This window comes from Salvelinus sp. IW2-2015, linkage group LG6.1 (genome assembly GCF_002910315.2).
Source record: "Salvelinus sp. IW2-2015 linkage group LG6.1, ASM291031v2, whole genome shotgun sequence".
NCBI classification, from domain to species: domain Eukaryota; kingdom Metazoa; phylum Chordata; class Actinopteri; order Salmoniformes; family Salmonidae; genus Salvelinus; species Salvelinus sp. IW2-2015.
The window spans coordinates 18,289,965-18,298,788 of NC_036845.1; the positions used below are offsets into that span (position 1 = coordinate 18,289,965).

Consider the following 8,824-nt stretch of genomic DNA (forward strand, 5'->3'; position numbering starts at 1 on the left):
GCTGCTGTTATCTTACCTGTTGTTTTAGCTAGCTCTCCAATCAAGACCTGCAATCACTTTATGCCTTATTTGTAGTCTCTCTCAAATATCAATATGCCTTGCATACTGTTGTTCAGGCTAGTTTTCATTATCATTGTTTTGGTTTGCAATGGACCCTGTAGTTCCACTCTCCGTACTCTGATACCCCCTTTGTCCCACCCCCCACACATGCGGTGACCTCACCCATTGAGACCAGCATGTCCGAGATACAACCTCTCTTATCATCACCCAGTGCCTGGGCTTGCCTCGGCTGTACCCGCGCCCCTCCATACCCCTGTCTGCACATTATGCCCAGAATCTATTCTACCACGCCCATAAATCTGCTCCTTTTATTCTTTGTCCCCAACGCTCTAGGCGACCAGTTTTGATAGCCTTTAGCCGCACCCTCATCCTACTACTCCTCTGTTCCTCGGGTGATGTGGAGGTAACCCAGGCCCTGCATGTCCCCAGTCACCCTATTTGTTGACTTCTGCGATCGAAAAAGCCTTGGCCTCATGCATGTCAACATCAGAAGCCTCCTCCTAAGTTTGCCTTACTCACCGCTTTAGCACACTCTGCCAATCCTGATGTCCTTGCCGTGTCCGAATCCTGGCTTAGGAAGCCACCAAAAATTCTGAGATTTCCATACCCAACTATAACACTTTCCGTCAAGATAGAACTGCCAAAGGGGGAGGAGTTGCAATCTACTGCAGAGATAGCCTGCAAAGTTCTGTCATACTTTCCATGTCTATGCCCAAACAGTTCGAACTTCTAATTTAAAAAATTAATCTCTCCAGAAATAAGTCTCTCACTGTTGCCGCCTGCTACCGACCCCTCAGCTCCCAGCTGTGCCCTGGACACCATCTGTGAATTGATCGCTCCCATCTAGCTTGAGAGTTTGTTCTGTTAGGTGACCTAAACTGGGATATGTTAACACCCCGGCAGTCCTACAATCAAGCTTGATGCCCTCAATCTCACACAAATCATCAAGGAACCCACCAGGTACAACCCTAAATCCGTAAACATGGGCACCCTAATAGACATTATCCTGACCAACCTGCCCTCCAAATACACCTCTGCTGTCTTCAATCAGAGATCAGCGATCACTGCCTCATTCCCTGTATCCGCCACGGGTCCGCGGTCAAACGACCACCCTCATCACTGTCAAACGCTCCTAAACACTTCTGCGAGCAGGCCTTTCTAATCGACCTGGCCCGGGTACCCTGGAAGGATATTGACCTCATCCGTCAGTTGAGGATGCCTGGTCATTCTTTAAATGTTACTTCTCACCATATTAGACAAGCATGCTCCGTTCAAAAAATGCAGAACCAAGAACAGATATAGCCCTTGGTTCACTCCAGACCTGACTGCCCTCGACCAGCACAAAAACATCCTGTGGCGAACTGCAATAGCATCGAAGAGCCCCGCGATATGCAACTGTTCAGGGAAGTCAGGAACCAATACACGCATCAGTCAGGAAAGCAAAGGCCAGCTTTTTAAAGCAGAAATTCGCATCCTGTAGCTCTAACTCCAAAAAGTTCTGGGATACTGTAAAGTCCATGGAGAACAGAGCACCTCCTCCCAGCTGCCCACTGCACTGAGGCTAGGTAACACGGTCACCACCGATAAATCCGTGATAATCGAAGACTTCAACAAGCATTTCTCAATGGCTGGCCATGCCTTCCTCCTGGCGACTCCAACCTTGGCCAACAGCCCCGCCCCCCGCTGCTACTCGCCCAAGCCCCCCAGCTTCTCCTTTACCCAAATCCAGATAGCAGATGTTCTGAAAGAGCTGGAAAACCTGGACCCATACAATCAGCTGGGCTTGACAATCTGGACCCCCTATTTCTGAAATGTCCGCCGCCATTGTCGCACCCCCTATCACCAGCCTGTTCAACCTCTCCTTCGTATCATCTGAGATCCCCAAGGATTGGAAGCTGCCGCGGTCATCCCCCTCTTCAAAGGGGAGACACCCTGGACCCAAACTGTTACACCTATATCCATCCTGCCCTGCCTATCTAAGGTCTTCGAAAGCCAAGTCAACAAACAACATCATGACCATCTCGAATCCCACGTACCTTCTCCGCTGTGCAATCCGGTTTCCGAGCCGGTCACGGGTGCACCTCAGCCACGCTCAAGGTACTAAACGACATCATAACCGCCATCGATAAAAGACTTTACTGTGCAGCCGTCTTCATCGACCTGGCCAAGGCTTTCGACTCTGTCAATCACCATATTCTATCGGCAGACTCAGTAGCCTCGGTTTTTCTAATGACTGCCTTGCCTGGTTCACCAACTACTTTGCAGACAGAGTTCAGTGTGTCAAATAGGAGGGCATGTTGTCCGGTCCTCTGGCAGTCTCTATGGGGGTACCACAGGGTTCAATTCTCGGGCCGACTCTTTTCTCTGTATACATCAATGATGTTGCTCTTGCTGCGGGCGATTCCCTGATCCACCTCTACGCAGACGACACCATTCTATATACTTCCGGCCCTTCCTTGGACACTGTGCTATCTACCTCCAAACGAGCTTCAATGCAATACAACACTCCTCGTGGCCTCCAACTGCTCTTAAACGCTAGTAAAACCAAATGCATGCTTTTCAACCGTTCGCTGCCTGCACCCGCACGCCCGACTAGCATCAACCACCTGGACGGTTCCGACCTAGAATATGTGGACATCTATAAGTACCTAGGTGTCTGGCTAGACTGCAAACTCTCCTTCCAGACTCATATAAACATCTCCAATCCAAAATCAAATCAAGAATCGGCTTTCTATTCGCACAACAAAGCCTCCTTCACTCACGCCGCCAAACTTACCCTAGTAAAACTGACTATCCTACCGATCCTCGACTTCGGCGATGTCATCTACAAATAGCTTCCAACACTCTACTCAGCAAACTGGATGCAGTTTATCACAGTGCCATTCGTTTTGTTACTAAAGCACCTATATCGACCCACCACTGCGACCTGTATGCCCTAGTCGGCTGGCCCTCGACATGTTCGTCGTCAGACCCACTGGCTCCAGGTCATCTACAAGGCTATGCTAGGTAAAGTGCCGCCTTATCTCAGTTCACTGGTCACGATGGCTACACCCACCCGCAGCACGCGCTCCAGCAGGTGTATCTCACTGATCATCCTAAAGCTAAAACCTCATTTGGACGCCTTTCCTTCCAGTTCTCTGCTGCCTGCGACTGGAACGAATTGCAAAAATCTCTGAAGTTGGAGACTTTTATTCTCCTCAACAACTTTAAAAATCTGCTATCCGAGCAGCTAACCGATCGCTGCAGCTGTACATAGTCCATCTGTAAACTACCCACCAATTCACCTACCTCACCCCCATACTGCTTTTATTTATTTACTTTTCTGCTCTTTTGCACACCAGTATCTCTTCTTGCACATGATCATCTGATGATTTATCACTCCAGTGTTAATCTGCTAAATTGTAATTATTCGATTTATTGCCTACCTCATGCCTTTTGCACACATTGTATATAGATTCTCTTTTTTTCTACCATGTTATTGACTTGTTTATTGTTTACTCCATGTGTAACTCTGTGTTGTCTGTTCACACTGCTTGCTTTATCTTGGCAGGTCGCAGTTGCAAATGAGAACTTGTTCTCAACTAGCCTACCTGGTTAAATAAAGGTGAAATAAAATAAAATTAAAATAAAAATGTTATCCCTTCCTTGTTTCAGTACATGTTTTATTGCGTTTAGTGTCTAGTGAACATGAACCTGGACACAGAGTTGGATGGAAGAAAACTTTACTCAGAAGAGAGGCTCATGTTTCTCTATTAGAGGTCGACCGATTAATCGGAATGGCCGATTTCAAGTTTCATAACAATCGGAAATCGGTATTTTTGGGCGCCGATTTGCAGATTTTTTTTTTTACACCTTTATTTAATCTTTATTTAACTAGGCAAGTCAGTTAAGAACACATTCTTATTTTCAATGACGGCCTAGGAACGTTCTGCAGAACGACAGATTTTTTACTTTGTCCCTCGGGGGATCCACTTGCAACCTTACAGTTATCTAGTCCAATGCTCTAACACTGATTACATTGCACTCCACGAGGAGCCTGCTGTTGCCGCGAATGCAGTAAGCTAAGGTAATTGCTAGCTAGCATTAAACTTATCTTATAAAAAACAATCAATCAATGACTGTCATTGCTCCAATATGTACTTAACATAACATCAATGCCTTTCTTAAAATCAACACACAAGTGTATATTTTTAAACCTGCTATTTAGCTAAAAGAAATCCAGGTTAGCAGGCAATATTAACCAGGTGAAATTGTGTCATTTCTCTTGCGTTCATTGCACGCAGATTCAGGGTATATGCAACAGCTTGGGCCGCCTGGCTCTTTGCGAACTAATTTGCCAGAATTTTACGTAATTATGACAACATTGAAGTTGTGCAATGTAACAGGAATATTTAGACTCATGGATGCCACCCGTTAGATAAAATACGGACGGAATAAACGTTTTGTTTTCGAGGTGATAGTTTCCGGATTAGTCAAAGGTATATGGTTTAGAGAGAAATAGTCGACGCGTTATAATTCCTGTAATACTTGCGGCTGAACTTGACAGGGGTTCCTTCGTTATTTTACCGTTCATGTCTTCCATAGAGAATGTCTTGATCTACATCAAATAAGGTCTGTGTTTCGTGCAGGCTTAAACCGCCTCGACGTTTTGATACCTTATCCTAGTGAGATTTACATGGGTAACGTTTGTCAACATATTTTCATAAATCCACTCTACAAAAAAATGATCTTCGCTTATATTTAGCCAATATTGATCAGAGTTACCTTGTTCTATGGATATCTACACAGTTATAAAATTGGCAAGGTGGTGTAAGCATACACGAAACACAGACCTTATTTTAAGTGAATCTAAAAATATCCTATGAAAAAATGAAGGAACCGCTTTTCAGATTTTGCTAGAAGGTGTCATGGGAATTATGACTCGCACTTTGGTCGTCAATTCTTACCATGCCATTATTAAAATAGGATTTCCTGCATATAGAAATGACAGTTTTTGTTTTCAACATTCATCACAGGTAACTTAAACTCTATTTTTATTCAACAGTTGAGAGTATTTGTCTCCTAAGCAGACCCTTCAGTATCATTGTCACTTCAGAGCTGTGTGTGTGTGTGTGTGTGTGTGTGTGTGTGTGTGTGTGTGTATTTATGCATTATATTAAGTTAAAATAAAAGTGTTCATTGTTCATTCAGTATTGTTGCAGTTGTCATTATTACAAAAATGTGTGTGTGTGTGTGTGTGAGTATGATATATATAAAACTTTTAATATTATAATTTTTTTTTTTTAATAAATCGGCCGATTAATCGGTATCGGCTTTTTTTGTAATCCAAAAATCGGTATCGGTGTTTAAAAATCATCATTGGTCGACCTCTATTCTCTATCCCTATCAATTTATGTTCTCCTCTTTCACTTCTTCCTTTTCCCTCTATACTCATCTCTCTCAATCTCTTGGAAGAGAAAGGCTATTGTTTAAATATCTCTCCATCCTTCCTTTGCTCTCTACTCACTGCTCCCTCAAGCTCTGGGAAGAGAGATTTGTGAGTGTTTGAATGTCTGTGTGAGTGTTTTGAATGTCATGTTTGTGGGCAAGGCACTGTCCTACTCCCCTGTTCCCTGGGCTTCGAGACATTTTTGTCATTTTAGAAGTTCACAGAAAGGATGACCTTAGAAACCATGGTCACACCACGGTCCAAAATTAGCAGAAATGCCAGTATAGACCCCATTGCAGCATCACTGTCTTGTTCTACACAGCAAGCCCATCATTAGTGGCAGAACCAAGCTATGCTTTAGGCCCATTCCGTCAGCACTGAATCATTGATGCGGACAGCTGTGTCTTTTACAGTAGGAAGTTTGGGCAGTTGTTCTCAGCTCCATAACATCTTGTCTTGATACTCCATATGACCTGTGCTATTTCCAGTTCCAGGCAGCAGCACGTCCATCACTTAGCTCTCATACTGCCACACAGTCTCTCCCAGACTGGGCAGAAGAACCAAACACTGAAGACTATAAAATGTGACTTCTGGAGGAGCTTCACAGCAGAGAAATGTGTTTAGGTTTAGTAGTATCCTTGGGTTATGTTCAGTAGAATCTTCCAGAACTAATCTGAAATCAAAAACCACCCTGATGCTTTTGAAGAGAGAGATATTGTATTAAGTGGTGTATCACTAGTCTTCTCATCAAAATAAATAAGAGTGCAGCAATAGAAATCTCAGCCCTAAACGCCGGTGTCGATGTTTGTGTTTATTTTCTTATTTATAGACATGCCTAAATCCCGTGATATGCATCTATTGTGTTCGCTGAGAGCGGCGTTTCTGGAGGGTATGTTGATACTGTCTGCCACAGCTTACACAACCCACAGCCACCTTGAGTTCACCACTAAAAGCTGTGAATTCTAATCTTGGCATGGGTGGAACGAAAACGATCGCTGCCATCTGCTTCTACTGCATGTTGTCGACGCTACGCACAGGCCTACCACGCTGGGTGAGCTCAACACGTCAGACAACTATGCCGTCATCATCGTGGCTTTCTGTGAGCACAAACAGTCGCGTTGCGCCATGCAGTCGGGTTGCGCCACACCTTCAGAAAACTCTGTTGCGTCACATGACGAAGTTCAAGGTGATATGAATCAACCTGCCCGAAAGCAACACCAACTGGTGCAGACCAGAGAGGAAGTGAGATAGACAGAAGGGAGGAAGTCGGTGAGAGTGGGAGGACGGAAGTTACCTTGGTGATTCATCTACTTGCACAGGCATGCACATGCAGACACGTACACCGACACGCATACACATTAGACATGCAAACGGGAGTCTCTCTAACATACACACACACAAATACACTTCCGTGTTCTTTCCCACACAAGACAACATACACACACATGCATTAAACACACATTTCAAGTCTTATATTGCATCTGTAAACTACTTCACACGCCGACAAATGCATGTCTAATATGGACCAGCTTGTGGAAAGAACTAGAAGACTTTATAGTTGAGCTGGTTTCCTGTGTATCACAGACATTCCCCTGGGTCTCTACAGCAGCAATGACCAAAATACTATAAATAGTCACAAAACGTCCCAACTTATATCAGAAAAAGCTGAGGGTTATAGCCAATATAAGGGCTTTATAAATACATTTGATTGATTGCCAATAGACACAGTCAAAACCGTGTTCACGCAGTGTGTTCAGGTGCGAGGAGGCGTGCTTTGTGGAAGGCAAATGAAGGAACGTTAAAGCACCAAGACGTGCGTCTGTTAAACAAACAGCCGAGCATTTGTGTCTGACTGAGTTAACGCCTCTGTAATATATTATGGAATCTCTTCCAATAACCTTGTAATTCAGTAGACAATCTAGAACTATCCCTTTCCTGTCGATTCTGTTCAAAACTACAACAGAGTGTGCAAAGTTCCACTTCAGCAGATTGGTCTCACTTCTCCACCACAAGAGATGTACATTGAGCATAATACATTGATCTTACAGATTCCTTATTTTCCATTAAGTTGGGGGTTAGCGTTTCGTCTTCCTTGAAAACAGCACATAGAAGAGGATACATGTCGATGACATAAGTCTGTCAGTTTAGACCTGGCCGAAAAAGAGTATTTGAAATATTTTTGGAAATGGTCCCAAAGGTGCACTGTGCGCCCATCGGTGTCCATTTTGAACCCACTCCCGTGCAAGTGTTTTTTGTTTATAGAATGCAGCACATCAAGAGAGGATGGCTTTTGGGGTCAAATGTTTTCTTCTGATCCACATTAGCCGGGTTAGGTGACTAACCTCCGTGTAAACAAATCATTTCATATCAGTAAAAGGGAGTAGGTCTATGCATTGCCGTTTGTTTGGTTCCCTTTCTGTGTGCAAGCTCACGAATTATGTAACAGATGTCGTGTAGTGTGAAATGCATTCTGAAAACAAAGTCCATCCATTAACATTGTAGATAACGCCAGCTCTCGCCAACTACAATAAAATAGGCTTTAGATTATAACACAGCAGGTCCAGACAGTGCATCTCATTGTGGACTACAGGTAGGTTATATGGTGTTAGTATTGTTTACATCTTCCTCAGCGACCTGTTTATAACTGGGTTTTTAATGTTATTATTTTCCACAGAGTGGGCTGCTCTCTCCAGCCACTCCAATATGAGATAGTTCTGGCCAAGGTGCCTAGTCCTAGTATAACATTCAACTGAGAGTTGGTGTGAGCACTGCTTGGAGGAAAACGTGATATTCGACCGACAGTGACATCGACCGACTAGCCCATTTTGTTCTGTGGGCCTAAGTGAGGCTATATAAATATTCGCATTGACAATAGGCATGATGTGTCGCTTTGTCAAACATTCAACTCAATTAACGAATGACACGACATTCCTCGACATTCTTACACCGGTCGAAACTTAACAAACTCTTATAGGCTAAAGACAACGTAACTTACATGTATACTAAATCGGTTGATGCAGCGCAACAAAACAGCTGGCAACAGAATTGCAATGTATCCGTCACATGGACGGGCACTGCTACAACCAGAGTTTACTATCATTTGCGTTTCGTTTTCGACTGTCTTTTACATACCCTTCTCCGTTTAGATCGAATCAAATGCATCCACAATAAGAGGCTGTGATTTTGATGTGAAGTTTCTCTTCTCGTGGACAATAACGCTTTTTCTTCCACGGTTTGGCGTTGTTTTCACTGTCTTCGTAAACATGTATGGCTCGTTGCTTCCTGTTTTACGTACAGTGATGGTTGTTTCTTCGGGGTGGGGCGGAATGTTGATAC

General features: G+C 43.9%; 1 protein-coding gene across 1 annotated transcript in view; it reads right to left on the reverse strand.

The window, feature by feature from the left end:
- Positions 1-8,824, reverse strand: part of LOC111965263 (myelin basic protein-like) — a 51,668-nt gene extending 42,844 nt beyond the window's left edge. The window contains exon 1 of the mRNA XM_023989338.2: positions 8,621-8,824. The gene's annotated coding sequence lies outside the window, so the exon portion shown is untranslated. The remainder of the gene's footprint in view (positions 1-8,620) is intronic.